This window comes from Papaver somniferum, chromosome 6, assembly GCF_003573695.1.
Source record: "Papaver somniferum cultivar HN1 chromosome 6, ASM357369v1, whole genome shotgun sequence".
In the NCBI taxonomy this organism is placed as follows: Eukaryota; Viridiplantae; Streptophyta; class Magnoliopsida; order Ranunculales; family Papaveraceae; genus Papaver; species Papaver somniferum.
Window position 1 is genome coordinate 88,838,647 of NC_039363.1, and position 16,026 is coordinate 88,854,672.

Sequence of the window (16,026 nt, forward strand, 5' to 3'; positions counted from 1 at the left end):
GATCATTCACCTATTCAAAAGGAGGAGCCTTGGTGTGACTGAACCATTGTTATGAACCGTGTGACATACTTACATGCATATCAACATTACAATGAACATGCATATTAAAATATTTTAAGATGGTTTATTTGCAAGAAGTATACCCTATTTTATCTTTGTCAGAGACTCATACAGAAGACCCTAGTATTTGCACCAATGAACTAGAATTTTTAGGGGAAGATTACGATTCTGATGACGAGATTGTTGAAGAGATGAAGATTGAGAATGAAACCAAATTAATTGAACTCGTGGAAGATCCAATTGAGCTAGATAGAAGACCACGATAGAAGACCACGATATATTTGAAGTAAATAATTCGCTGGAGATAATTAATGGGGATCGGGTACAAGGTTTATCTAATCCTTTGCATAATTCTATATATATTGATAATTTTCTTCTAATCAAAGTAGCTTCTAAAATAGTTGTTAACACGACTTTTAAGAAAATACCTCACTTAGGATTTTAGTTGTGTGCTTCTAAAATTTTAAGGGATTATTTTTCTTCTAAGTATTCACCACTTGATGTGTTTGATTCGAGTATTATGCAAGTTCACCAAGATGAGGAACCTTTTGAAGTTCCCGAATTTTATGTTCTCTATCCACTTCCAAATGTAAAAAGGACTAAGTGTGCGGGAAACTTCAATAAAGTGATAGCATCAATATTTATGTTTTGTGCTAATGTTTTTGTGAAGCTATTATTTGAACTGCAAATTGTTATTTGGAAGGATTACCAAATTTTCAAATTGTTGGTGTACGGACGATAACAATAACGTCGGGCTAACGACGTTAAACCAAGCGCCGCGGGGGAGGAAACCCATCGATTTTGTGTTTCCATCCCTTTGTTTTTATTTTTCTTATTTTTGTATTATCATCTTAGATTTTACAAAGTCTTATATCTATAATGAAAGTTTTGACGAAACATTCTCGTCATAAAAATTTCTTCGGTTGCGAAAACATCTCTCAATATTTCATACGGAATCCGATTTGAGTGGTTGACCCCAAATTTTAAAGAGGACAGAATCACCCTTCTTTTCCAAATAAAATATGTATTCGGAGCCTGTTAAGTTTGAGATATATGCCTGGACATTTGAGTTTTGGTATTTTTCCAGAACTTTTTCAGTTTGCATGTCTGTCAATCCGGAGCCATAAAAGTCAGACATCTATCGAAACATTGTTCCCTTTTTACACGTCATATAAAAGACGAAGGCGAACAACTTATGTTTAGGATGTTTTTCCTAGTTCTCTAACCATTTGTACAGTTTTCGAGTTTAATTTGTTGTTATGTCAGAAATCATAATTTTCTATTATGAACAATGAGGTCAATGTTGAGTTTAAGTATGGGGGATTAGTTAAGCATGTTTGGATTACATATAAAATAAATAAATAAGTAAATAACACTCTTTGATTTCTTTCATTCTTGAGACTTCATATTTTGGAGTTAATTATGAGCTATTTAGGATGACACTCTAAACCTGTTAGGTTGAAACAGTTCTTACACCTATATATTGAGTTCCACTTTGTCGTTCTAAAATCATTAAATATATACGTTCATAATTGGATGTGAAACTCAGGTGCTAGCAATGGCATGATAGTCGTTTGAAAGATTCATCCTCGCAATTAATCATTACTGAATCACTTTCTTTTTATTTTTGCAATTATAAATTTCTCTAAAGTGATTTGGTGGGATCTTGGTACTGCCGTGGATGTTGTAGCAAGGTAATCATTGGTTGAGTATATAAAACCTCATAGACAATTGTCTTACATTCATTAAGAGTGAGCCGAAAAAAGGAAAAAGAACATATATATAAGGCTCCTCTTCATTTATCTACATTAATAAATGATAGGTCCGGAATTTCTAATCATGTAGTCGATGAAAATATAAACCTATCATCATTATATAGAAGTCAAAAAGACGATTGATCAGGTTCTTGCCATCTGGATAGCAGTATGTGGGAAACGTTATCCCTGTCTCCTTCGCCTAAACAAGCGTGGAACGCAAGATCCAAGGGAACTATCACATACTTGCTGAAAAGGAATATGCGCTTAGAGTATCTAATCATGTGGTCGAGTTAAATGGGTGCTTCTCTTAACTATTGCGCTATAAATAAAAGTTCTTTGACGACATTCATACAAGTATCGTAGGTAACATCTTTCACTTTAGTCAACATTTGCACTCACTTTTCTATTTCCATTTTCTTATCTATCCATATGATTTCAGTATGTGGCTGTTGTGAACAAGTACGATGACTATATTAATAGAGTTTTGCAATCAGGTTGAATGTCACACGTAAGTAATTACTTATTTGTGATGATTGGAATGTTAGTGGGATGTTTGCAGCTAAAGAACTTATGTAGGTTGGTTTTCTTATTAGATACTACTTTGTGTCTATCCTTAGTAGTTCTTCCAAAGAAACAAACTAGATTATGTTTTGTGGGTATACCTCTTGTAAGCCCTCACGAGACTATAACTCGTCCACTAGGGACACCTAAGGGTTTAAAGGAATGTTGCACTAGCTAAGTGTAACTGTTTTCTCAACTACATGGAGTAGTTGTATTTAGGACTAGTATAGTTTAGTTTGCTCTAGGACTAGAAAAATATAAGTGTGGGGAATTTGGTAAGTGCATAACTCATGTGATTTTAGTGTTCATTTCATACTTGCTTTAGCTATTATTCTTGCATATTTTCGTATTATTACTCTTGGTTTCTCTTATTTGTATCTATTAGGTGTATCATCCAAAAAGAAGCTACAAATACTGAAAAGATCTATGAAGAGAAGTATTCCAAGTATCCAAGTGTCCAAGTCCAAGAGAAGTGAAAGAAGTGCGACGAAAAGGAGCAAAACGCTCAATATCAAGAGACAAGCCAAAGACTGAGATTAACTCATTCAAATTAAGAATTTCTCATGATAATTTTAAAGATAATTGAAATATAAAAAGAATGCAAAAATAATGAGGTCATTACGAGTTCGGACGAAGAAGTTACGGCCAAAACAAGCTTTTGATCGAATACCAAAGACCTTATGGTGCGCATACGGGTACGCATACTTAATTCCGTGAATATCTGCTGGACTTTTTGGTACGCATACTTACTTTTGTGGTACGCAAAAGGGTATGCATACTTGTGAACGCCACTGTTAGGGTTCTTCTATTGTAATATCGGGTCGGTTCCTTAACCAAAGGAGATACTTGGAGGCTAAGCATTATAAACATATATAAATAGGTATTGGGTATTCCAAAGAAGATCATATCGTCTCATATCAAAAGCTAGGGCCTTCCTTTGTAAGAGAAATCCAACATAAGATGACATTCATTAGCACCATGACCAACTTTGAGACATATCTTACATGGTGGATTTTCAGTAAAATTTTCTCTACCATAAGAAGTTCTGGAAAAGATATTGGGATTGGGAAAATCTACCACCACGACCTCTTGAACCACCTCTATTGTAACCAAAGTTTGAGTAAGAAGGCCTAGGGGCATTGCTGGAATTGGATATAAATGAATAAGAGTGTTGAGCTGCAAAAGTTTTAGCCTCAGAATCATATTTATGAGTACTAACAACAATCTCTTCACTCATAAGCAGGTTATGCAATTCTTTACTGGAAACAGGAGGATTTATAATCCTTATAGATGTAACAATAGAATTACACTCTAGTAGTAAACCAGATAAGATTTTTACCACCATTTCATGATCAGGAATTGAAGATTCAGCTTCAGCAATCTGATCTTGAATACTCTTTACTTCCATAAGATATTTCGGAACAGAAGTTCTCATCTTTATAGATTGAAGCATTGTGCGAAGATGAATGGCATGAGTTGATGAGGTTTGCGCAAAGCATTCTCGAATATACGACCATAGTCCTCTTGAAGTATCAACACCATCTACATAACCAATAACTGAGTCTGAAATTGTGGATTGAATCCAAATAAGAAGTGTATTGTCTTCAGTAATCTAATCTTGATACTCTAATTGTTGAACTCTAGTGAAAAATCATAGGTCTAACAACCTCACCCAATATTTCGTTCAACAATCTGTATGGAAAACTCTAATACAGTTCCAAGAGAATCAAGTAGATAGTCAGACTCAATCAAGGAAAAGTATTCCAAGAGTTATATATTTATTTCTCAAAACCAATCTTCAATCGTACAAATAGAAATATGTGAGCCATATTGATTATAATAAATAACTTGGATGGTACCAAAGAAGATATCCAAATGTCAATCGATTTTTATCCAACAAACAAGGTCGGATTTCCCAATTGATTGAACTATGCACAATCTGTGATACTTCAATTATATAAACAAACATAATGCGGAAAAGAAATAACATAAACACCAGAAATTTTGTTAACGAGGAAACTGCAAATGCTAAAAAAAACGGGACCTAGTCCAAATTTTAACATTACATTGTATTAAGGCCGCTACAATACTAAATCATGCCAAAACAGTTTATGTACAAAGTACGCATATTGTGATGTATCCAGACAAGGATTTTAGCTCTAAACTCCCATTTCAATCACCGAAAAATTCTTAGAAGACGACAATGGATGTCTCACACAAACCATTAGATAATAAGCAATTTTCAAGTGAGCGAATGATCAATACGAAACTTTCCGAGTCGACATGAAATGACTGTCACACGCAAATTATATAAAAAATTTCAAGGAAATTTCCACATGATCATATTTTGACTTATAATTTAGTTTCCAACAAATAAATTGTTTCCAACTAAACATGTCAAAAATAATGATCAACATAGTTAAAGCAAAAAACTTCCAACACATATTTCGAGAAATAGATATGCGAGTTAAACTCAGCTCGAAATGTCAAATGTGTATAAAAGACTATATATTATACGACTTTGTCTCAATAGGAGATAGAATAGAATAGACTTATGAGTCTCCACATACCTTTTGTTGATGAAGTTTCTCTGAGTTCTTCAGTAGACCTTCGTCTTCGGTTGTAAGCGCCGTGAAGTCTAAAGCTCAACTACACAATCTATCCTAGTAGATTAGAAATCAAGATTACAATATTGATAAACTAAACTTGACAAACAAGTTTGAGATAACAATGCTTGCGAGTTCGACCGAGCAGTAACCTAATGTATTTCTCAAATTGAAATCTTGAAAGGGTAACACTAAAGCTTTCCGGATAATGAAATGCTCATCTTGAGTTTTAGATGTAAGATGTGTGTAATTGGGTTCAGCGGAGGAGTGGAAATTCGAATGTGGGTCAAGACTTGATAAAAAAAATGATTTAAATCTTTGAAAGATTGATCGAAGAACAGAGAGAAAATAATCAAGGTTTGTAAAAGAATCTTGATAAGAAAATAAGCAGGAGATATAGTAGCTGTATGATGAGTGCCAAATATTGTATATATCTATCCCTTTTTGTTGGCATTTACCTCATCTTTTGTGCATTAATTCTACATTTTATCCCATATTCTGTATTTTCATTGTTTTCGAGAATAAATATTTTTCTTACTTAATTTTGCATTTTTAGGTAATAAATAAAGTTCGGATGACTTGCGGAGCAAAAAGAGCAGAAAAGTAGTGAAAAGCCGGGAGGAATTACGCAAGGAAGCCGCAAAGAATGGAGCGCACGTCCAAAAAGCTGGAAATGGGCTCAAGAAGGAAGAATTGTTCTTAAGGAAGATATGGGCTTGGCATACCCAAGGCCCAAAACCCTTACCCAAACCCATTTTCTATATCCATACCCGCCTCCATTCTCAGCCGTTAGATTGGATCCATCTCATCATCCAATGGTCGCTTCTTCATCGTGCATCAAAATCTGAAGTCCCTGCAAAACACTACAACACCTAACTCCATCTGGTGTCGTTAATTTTGTTGTATTGTATAATCCAACGGTCGCTACAGGATCCACTTCATCTCACCGTCAGATTGATCTTTCATCTCCATATCCCACGGTCGAGATTCGCCAAACATCTAACTCGATGATCCCGCTACACACCATAGGGACCGAACCCTACACCCATTAGCCAAACACACCCTTCTCCCAAAACCATCGAATCCATCTTCTTCCCCTCTCCTGCAACAGTGACGCTCCCCCCAAATCACTCCACCATCTTCTCCCACAAACCACCTGCTCCACCATCTCTACCACCTCACCTCTGCAGCGCCATCACTTCTTCACCATCATCACCCGACACCACACCATCCCCCTAGACGAGTTGCTTTAACTCCTCTCACCAACTGACCTAGGTGAGGGTTGATAAAACACCTCGAATTAGGGAGCAATTGACGCAATTGGAGGCAGAGAAGGACCGAGAGAGAAGAAAAGAGATAAAGCATGGCTCGACGATGTGGTGAAGACCTGTCAATCAAATTAGGTAAAAAAAAAAAAATCAAACCCTAGGTCTGTAAAATTAGGGTTTTTAATTTAGGGTTCATAGGTCCCTTTTTGTATAAATTGAACACAAGGGTGTCGAATAGAAGGTGTTCTTGGACTAGCCAAGTTACCAATTAGGTTTAATTTCATTTTTTTTGGTTCCAATTTTAATTGCACTGTTAATTTTTAGGGTTCTTGTTTTGGCAATTTTAATTCTCTGTTTAGTAGTTCAAATGTTTGTTAAGTTCTTGTTAATTTCATGTTTTAATTTCCTGTTTAATGTGTTCCTGTTTAATTTTAATTTGTCATGTTAGTGCCATGTCTAGCTCAACTGTTGTTTTTAATTCACTGTTAGTTTGATGGAGTGCTAGGCTAGTTACCTTTGAAGCATTGAACTGATTGTGCAATGGAAGAAATCAGTGCTCATAGCAAGCTGATTATCTTGCCATTCCTTGTGTATGCTTAGGTTGCACTGTGTTGATTGTGAATTGGGAGAAATTAGTGCTCATAGCAAGCTAATTCTCTTCCCATTCTTTTAGTATGCCTGTATTCTTGCCTTAGCCTTGCTCTGTTAGTTTCACTATCATCCTTGCCCTTGGCCTTAGGCCTTGGTTCATTTATCTTGTTCACACTGTTTTCTTCATTGTCATCTTTGCTTGCTGTTATCTTGTTGTTTACTGCATTGCTTGTGCAGCTGTCTAGTTTTCTTTTGATGTTTAGTTTTTCCATTGCTTTTGCCCTGTTGTTGCTTCTCTACCCTGCCACTCAGTGTTTGTGCAGCTGCTTTCTGTGCACTGCTTCCCCTGCAGCTGCTGCTGCTGCCCTTCTGCTGCTGCTGTTGCTGTTGTCTGCTGCAGCTCCACTGCTGCTTTCCTCTGCATCACTTCACTGCCTCCCTGTCACTGTCAAGCCCAGGTCCTCATACAAGCCAACTGAGCCCAAAGCTCACTTCAAAAGCTGAGCCCAATTCAGTTCATTGAAACCAAAGGTTTAAAGCCCAAGGCCCAGTGCAATTCCAAAGAGACAAAGCCCAAGGTTTAGTTCATTAAGGCCCAGAAATAGGTTCAGAACAAGAAAAGGCCCAGTTCAGCCCAAGCCTAAGTTTAAGGCCAAAGCCTAGTGTACTGATAGGCTAAAGCTAAAGCCCAATTCAATCAACTGTGGGCTTAACCCAAAAGCCTGAGTTTAAGGCCAAAGCCCACTTACACTTCAAAGACCAACTGAGCCCAAGCTCAGTTCATTTCATTGTTAAAAACAAACCCATTAAGCCCAACAGTTCCAAAGGGTATTCAAAGCCCATTAGCAAATTTAGGAACCCAATTAGCTAGAAAACTCAAAACACACCCGATCTCTGTGGATCGACCCGTACTTGCACGAGCTACAACTGACGACCATGCACTTGCGGTATTACTGTAGGCCCGCGTTTCACTTCGCTTCATTTTTATATACCCATCTTTGAGGCCTGCCAAGTTTTTGGCGCCGCTGCCGGGGATTGGTGCTGTGTTTTTCTTGTTGTTTTATTAGCTATTTTTGCATTTCACTGCATAGCATTTGCATCTGCATCTGCTTCACTTCAATTGCTGTTGGACCTGCTGTTCTGAACCTGTTTTTCCTCTGCTGGGACGCCACCAAGGAAAAGAACCAAAGCCCAACTGGGTTTTTGCAACAATATCAGAGCAGCTGGGCTGTGCTAAAAAGGTAAGCCTAAACCCATTAAGAGAACCCAACCTGTGGGCTTCCATTTTTAATCTGTGGGCTTGTAATAATTTTTTTTTTTATTTTAATTATTTCTTTCTTTATTTGGGATTGTAATAATTTTAGTTTTATTTTTATTTTCTTTTTTTTTTTGTGGGTTTGTAATAATTAGTTTTATTTTTATTTTTTTTCTTATTTGGGCTTGTAATTTAGTTGTTTGTTAGGTTTGTAGTTTCTTTTAAACTAAAATTTGGGCTTCAAAACCCAACACAAAAAAAAAAAAAAAATAAATAAAATAAAAATAAATAATTGCTCCTAATTTCAAAAACCAAAATTTTTCTCCCTCCTTAAAAACCAAATGTTTTTCATTCCCATCAAAACCAAAATTTTCCCATAAAAAAACCAAATTTTGAAAACCCATTAAAACCAAATTTTTTTTAAAATGGGCGAGTGTGTGAATAAACTCCGTAGTCTCCATGAATACATGTACCCTAACATAATAAGCCAGTTATCATGTATCGTCTTACCCCAGACTGATGGCCCATTTGAACTAAACGCAAGCATGATACAAATACTTCCTATATTTCGAGGGTTCGATTCTGAGAATCCCTATAACCATGTAAGAGAGTTTGAACAAATTGTCCGGGCTTTACAACCTGACCATATATCCGAAGACTCTTTGAAATTGCGTTTGTTTACTTTTTCTTTAAAGGAAAAGGCCAAAACATGGTTTTACGGTTTGAGACCGCAGTCAATCACCACTTGGGACCAACTCACAAATCAATTTGTCGGAAAGTTCTTTCCACATCATAGGACCATCTCTATTCGTCGAAGTATTAATTGTTTTGTCCAGTTAGATGGAGAAACACTTTTTCATTATTTTGAACGATTTAATGATTTGTTGTTTGAGTGTCCTCATCATGGCCTCGAGAAGTGGAGACTGGTCGCCATTCTTTATGAGGGACTAGACTTTAAGTCTCGAGCCTTGGTTGAATCTATGTGTAATGGTGAATTCATTGATAAAACTGTGGACGATGCATGGTTATTTCTAGCTGAAGTTGCAGAGAAAACCCATCAGTGGGAAACCTATAGGGAAACTAGGACCATGCCACATGATATGGGTAATCACCATGAGTCAGATGTTGATTTTCCCAATGAGCTTAATTCTGGATATAGTGTTTCATACCCTATTGCTGAAAATGTCAATCCATATTCACCTATTTTAGAGGCAGATGTATGGACGAAAAACACTAATGGTTTTGACAAAGTAGGATTTTCATGTATTTGTGATGATGATTATGATGATGTTATATTAGAAGAACATGTCTATGCTGAAAATGTTATGGAACCTTTGGGTTCAAATACATTAGGCTTTTCTGCCCCGACCTTCATGAATGATGTTTCTTCTAGTATTCCATATACATGTGATGAGGCTACTGATTTAGATATTGTGCAGTTATCCTGTGAAGAGCATGACTTAGGTAATGTTGAATCTCCTGTTGACACTAATGATCCTATGCATGAAAATATAGTTGATGTGTCTGATTCCATACTTAAGCCACAATATATTGCTTCTTTTGATGTTAATTTGGATATTTCGGATAACCATGATTCTGAATTTGGACTTGTGAAATTGTGTTGTGATGATGAGCATGCTACACAACTTGATTATGATTTAGAAAATGCTGATGTGACTGATAATATTGGTACTTTTGATCTCATGCATGTGAGAAACTTAGATGTCACCTTCTTGCCTAAGTCACAAATTGAGATTATTCCACCCAACCTAGATTTGGTTTGTAACAAAAATTTTAAACCAACTTTTCTGAAGATTCCCAACCTAGGATTGGAACTGTGTGCCTCTCAAGTCCTCTTGGAATATTTGCATCTAAATACAATACTTTTAAGGAGCCACAGTTGGAATATGCATGTTTGTCCATCCCAAACAAAGTCCATTTTCAGTTAGACCTTGTGAATCCTGCACCCCTAAAATTGTTAGATTTTGTGCTTAAAAGTAAACCTGTTGAAAAATTTAGGTTTAGGGGTGATTCATCCGGTTTTTCACTCTCGCTCTCATTTCAGTCCAATTTTAGTGTTTTGAAACTGTCTATGTTTCAACACTTTGTCTTTTGGGTTGATCCTCAACTCTTTAGATTGTTAGTGTATGGTGAATTTTTTGTATATAATCCAGTAGATAAAAATTTTAAAAAAATCCTTTTGTTCCTTTTGTATATATCTTGCTAATCCAATATGATCTCGGCTGAAATATGTTGGATTTTTTGCCTTGAATAACGGAGTTTTAACTGCTTTCGCCGAAATCGGGTATTCTCTCTCCTTTTTACTCTACTCAGCATGTCCCTTTCCATATGTTGCATTTTAATTCTTTCCATATTTTGAAACATTGAGGACAATGTTTAGTTTAGGTTTGGGGGTAGAGTAGATACCACGATAATATGCCATAATTGAAAACAAAACTCCTCTTTTTGAAAAAAAAAAAAAAAAAAAAAAAATCAAAATTAAAAATTAAAAATTGAAAAAAAAAAAAATAAAAATGGAGCTCATTTACCTTGAAATGTTGACTCTTGTGCAAATATGTAATTATTAGGAGTCTTAGTCTAGATATTTAGGCACCCTGATTCTAGCACAATTCACATAGTGATAAGAAATTTGCACGCGCACGATCTACCAATACATGTATGGCCTCGATCTTCAAGGTGTTTGATAGGAAGTTACGATTGCCAATCACTTTAGAATACTGAACGAAACTTGACTAGCTTGTTCTTTGGTTGGTTGGGATAGAAGGTGGAGGTTACATTAAGAAAGAAACCATCGAATTTAACTGGGTGCATCAAAAAGGGCTACCTCTTGCAAAGTGTCATGTAATTTTTGTTTCCTTTTGTATATGTATCAAAAGTGTTTCCTTGTTCAAAAAAAAAAAAAAAAAAAAAAAAAAAAAAAAAAAAAAATATCAAAAAAATACAAAAATCAAGTATTTATCAATTCCATCATCTCTTGTTCCAAAAATAAAAAGAGAATAGTCAATGTAAATAAGAGTCATGTAAAGAGTCATTTTGTTGTTTTTATAATAAGCAAGGAGGGTGTATGCCATTGATGTACAACGCGAGTAATTGTGAAATACCTCCAACTCATTCACAATTCTCGTAAAGTCCGGACAGCTAGCTAGATTTCGACCTCGGTTCTTAGCCTGAGAAACTATCTCTTGGTGATTAGTAGTCATAACTTCAGATCTTTCTTTACACATGTGTAGATACACTTTACACTCTTATCACATGTCTTTTTTTGTTATCAGTGCTAGGATTGTGCCTTCGATAGCTAGATTGACATCTCCATTTTGCTGTGAGCTTAAACTGTTTTGCACATGTCACATTTGATGGAATATGAGCTTATATTTTGTCCTTAGGTTTGTAGGCACACCTCTGGTAAACCTTCACGAGACTTCACTCGTCCACTAGGGACACTTAGTGGTTTAAAAGGCTTAGTGCATACGCTAAATGCATTCGAGAGACCAGCGACAGTGGTATAGTTAGGATTTCCTTAGTTTTGCTTTACTTGAGGACAAGTAAAATTCAGGTTTGGGGGTATTTGATGAGTGCCAAATATTGTATAATCTATCCCTTTTTGTTGGCATTTAACTCATCTTTTGTGCATTAATTCTACATTTTATCCCATATTCTGTATTTTCATTGTTTTCGAGAATAAATATTTTTCTTACTTAATTTTGCATTTTTAGGTAATAAATAAAGTTCGGATGACTTGCGGAGCAAAAAGAGCAGAAAAGTAGTGAAAAGCCGGGAGGAATTACGCAAGGAAGCCGCAAAGAATGGAGCGCACGTCCAAAAAGCTGGAAATGGGCTCAAGAAGGAAGAATTGTTCTTAAGGAAGATATGGGCTTGGCATACCCAAGGCCCAAAACCCTTACCCAAACCCATTTTCTATATCCATACCCGCCTCCATTCTCAGCCGTTAGATTGGATCCATCTCATCATCCAATGGTCGCTTCTTCATCGTGCATCAAAATCTGAAGTCCCTGCAAAACACTACAACACCTAACTCCATCTGGTGTCGTTAATTTTGTTGTATTGTATAATCCAACGGTCGCTACAGGATCCACTTCATCTCACCGTCAGATTGATCTTTCATCTCCATATCCCACGGTCGAGATTCGCCAAACATCTAACTCGATGATCCCGCTACACACCATAGGGACCGAACCCTACACCCATTAGCCAAACACACCCTTCTCCCAAAACCATCGAATCCATCTTCTTCCCCTCTTCTGCAACAGTGACGCTCCCCCCAAATCACTCCACCATCTTCTCCCACAAACCACCTGCTCCACCATCTCTACCACCTCACCTCTGCAGCGCCATCACTTCTTCACCATCATCACCCGACACCACACCATCCCCCTAGACGAGTTGCTTTAACTCCTCTCACCAACTGACCTAGGTGAGGGTTGATAAAACACCTCGAATTAGGGAGCAATTGACGCAATTGGAGGCAGAGAAGGACCGAGAGAGAAGAAAAGAGATAAAGCATGGCTCGACGATGTGGTGAAGACCTGTCAATCAAATTAGGTAAAAAAAAAAAAATCAAACCCTAGGTCTGTAAAATTAGGGTTTTTAATTTAGGGTTCATAGGTCCCTTTTTGTATAAATTGAACACAAGGGTGTCGAATAGAAGGTGTTCTTGGACTAGCCAAGTTACCAATTAGGTTTAATTTCATTTTTTTGGTTCCAATTTTAATTGCACTGTTAATTTTTAGGGTTCTTGTTTGGCAATTTTAATTCTCTGTTTAGTAGTTCAAATGTTTGTTAAGTTCTTGTTAATTTCATGTTTTAATTTCCTGTTTAATGTGTTCCTGTTTAATTTTAATTTGTCATGTTAGTGCCATGTCTAGCTCAACTGTTGTTTTTAATTCACTGTTAGTTTGATGGAGTGCTAGGCTAGTTACCTTTGAAGCATTGAACTGATTGTGCAATGGAAGAAATCAGTGCTCATAGCAAGCTGATTATCTTGCCATTCCTTGTGTATGCTTAGGTTGCACTGTGTTGATTGTGAATTGGGAGAAATTAGTGCTCATAGGAAGCTAATTCTCTTCCCATTCTTTTAGTATGCCTGTATTCTTTCCTTAGCCTTGCTCTGTTAGTTTCACTATCATCCTTGCCCTTGGCCTTAGGCCTTGGTTCATTTATCTTGTTCACACTGTTTTCTTCATTGTCATCTTTGCTTGCTGTTATCTTGTTGTTTACTGCATTGCTTGTGCAGCTGTCTAGTTTTCTTTTGCTGTTTAGTTTTTCCATTGCTTTTGCCCTGTTGTTTCTTCTCTACCCTGCCACTCAGTGTTTGTGCAGCTGCTTTCTGTGCACTGCTTCCCCTGCAGCTGCTGCTGCTGCCCTTCTGCTGCTGCTGTTGCTGTTGTCTGCTGCAGCTCCACTGCTGCTTTCCTCTGCATCACTTCACTGCCTCCCTGTCACTGTCAAGCCCAGGTCCTCATACAAGCCAACTGAGCCCAAAGCTCACTTCAAAAGCTGAGCCCAATTCAGTTCATTGAAACCAAAGGTTTAAAGCCCAAGGCCCAGTGCAATTCCAAAGAGACAAAGCCCAAGGTTTAGTTCATTAAGGCCCAGAAATAGGTTCAGAACAAGAAAAGGCCCAGTTCAGCCCAAGCCTAAGTTTAAGGCCAAAGCCTAGTGTACTGATAGGCTAAAGCTAAAGCCCAATTCAATCAACTGTGGGCTTAACCCAAAAGCCTGAGTTTAAGGCCAAAGCCCACTTACACTTCAAAGACCAACTGAGCCCAAGCTCAGTTCATTTCATTGTTAAAAACAAACCCATTAAGCCCAACAGTTCCAAAGGGTATTCAAAGCCCATTAGCAAATTTAGGAACCCAATTAGCTAGAAAACTCAAAACACACCCGATCTCTGTGGATCGACCCATACTTGCACGAGCTACAACTGACGACCGTGCACTTGCGGTATTACTGTAGGCCCGCGTTTCACTTCGCTTCATTTTTATATACCCATCTTTTGAGGCCTGCCACTGTACAACCACTAATACACTGTACAATGCGATCGGAGTTCTCATTGTCTCGATCGTGAATCAATATGGAAAATCAAATCTACCTTATGATATTCAATCAGAAATTCTATCGTATATTCCTCCTGAATCCGTCTTAATCTGCAAGCTTGTATCAAAAACTTGGAAAACTCTCCTCATTGAAAGCTTGCAGGAGGTCTATTTTGTTTTCATTGAAGCTGCGGGGTAATAATGTGAAGTTTCGCTTTGAAGACTTGGTCATGACCAGAAACTTTCTAACGAAACACTTAAGACAGTTGTGGACAAATGTTATAGCTACGTACGTACATTCTTGTATGTTCGGTTCCTTTTTTTCGAGAGTTTTTGAGAGGGTGGTTGGCCTTCGTCCAATTAGTCTGAAATGCCTCGCTTTGGTGCCTCGAGTCCCATCCTCGGAAACATGCAATTATTTTTAGTTATTAGCGTTTTTGTGATCCTTAATAATCTTTTGTTGACTAAATGATAAATATCAGAAATCTTAAAAGGATAGGGAACTTGGAAAATTGGGATGGAAGGACGAACCAAACATTAACAAACTTGGCAGAGGTCACGGGAAGTCGGCAAAAACGAAATGATTAGGCTGCTTACTGATCCAACCTATTCTTTAGGTTTAGATTGTGTTGATCCAGCTGTTGTTAGGGTCTTGTAAGCTCAGTCATGGGCTCTTTTTTTTTTTCGTTTTTCTCTTGTTTATGATGTATTCCCTTAATGAATCTTAACCTTTCTCCTTAAAAGAAAACAAAAAAAAAAAAAAAGTGATCCTTCATAATTGAGATGTGTATGGATTACCCCCAGCAAGATCGGTACAGTATCGGAATAGGACAGGATGTACTCATGTATCCCTTTTTTTGTTTTCTTTCTCCGTTGCAGATACATCTCGCTGGTTTCTCTTGTCCAGCTCCAATACAAGCTCAGACTTCCAACCGCAATGCCAAAACCGGAGCTGGTAAAACCTTGAGGACGTGCCAAAAGTAACAACAGTGTTGTGTTCGTTCTTGTCTCCACAAGTGAACTTGGCACACAGATACAGAATGCGGCTGCCAAGTTTGGCCGATCTCCCAGGTCATCTCGTTTGCACAGTGCATAATTTCAAACCTCACATGCTAGTGAACGAGGAAGTACATGTAAGCAAATTATCTCGAAATGTAAAGAGGGACTTGGTAATATCATGCGACCAAGAGAGACTTGGTTATACAAATTATCTCGAAACCTTACATGCGTTCTTGATGTTATACATGGGCGTCTTGTGTTTCCATCTGTTCTTTTTCTGTTACTATAAGAACACCACCAAGAAAGACTCATCAAGAACAAAAAGAACAGCCGGAGAAACACAGACTTTTGGAATTTCACTCGAGGTGGTTTTCTACTCCGGAGCAACAAAGCAATGCAAGGGCCAAGTTCCAGCCACCCTAATAAGTTTTCCTGAGTTCTAATAAGTCTGAGTTTGACTGAAGATTACAGCATTAAAAATTCGACAGCATTAAGATACCGGCGTGGTTCAAAACGAAGAGACCAGCCATCGAGGCTGCAGGCCTGGCACATTGACACGTTTGTGAACTAAATACCTACACCGTTGCACTGTTTGTGCAGCCCTCTGGTCCGCCTAATTTACTTGTAAGGTTCCGTTCTAGCACCATGTCTAGTAGTAAAAAGAAATTACAGTAGAAAAGACAATCCAAAGCTCAAGTTACAACTGTTTTGTAACTCCTATTAACTCTGAACCACTCAAGTTAACTTACGAGATTACTAGTAACTAGTGCTAGATAAGTGCAACGACCTAGTAATGGCTCCTACACTGTCAATTCGATTCAGACCCACGAACTTCTTGCAAATTTTCTCCACGGT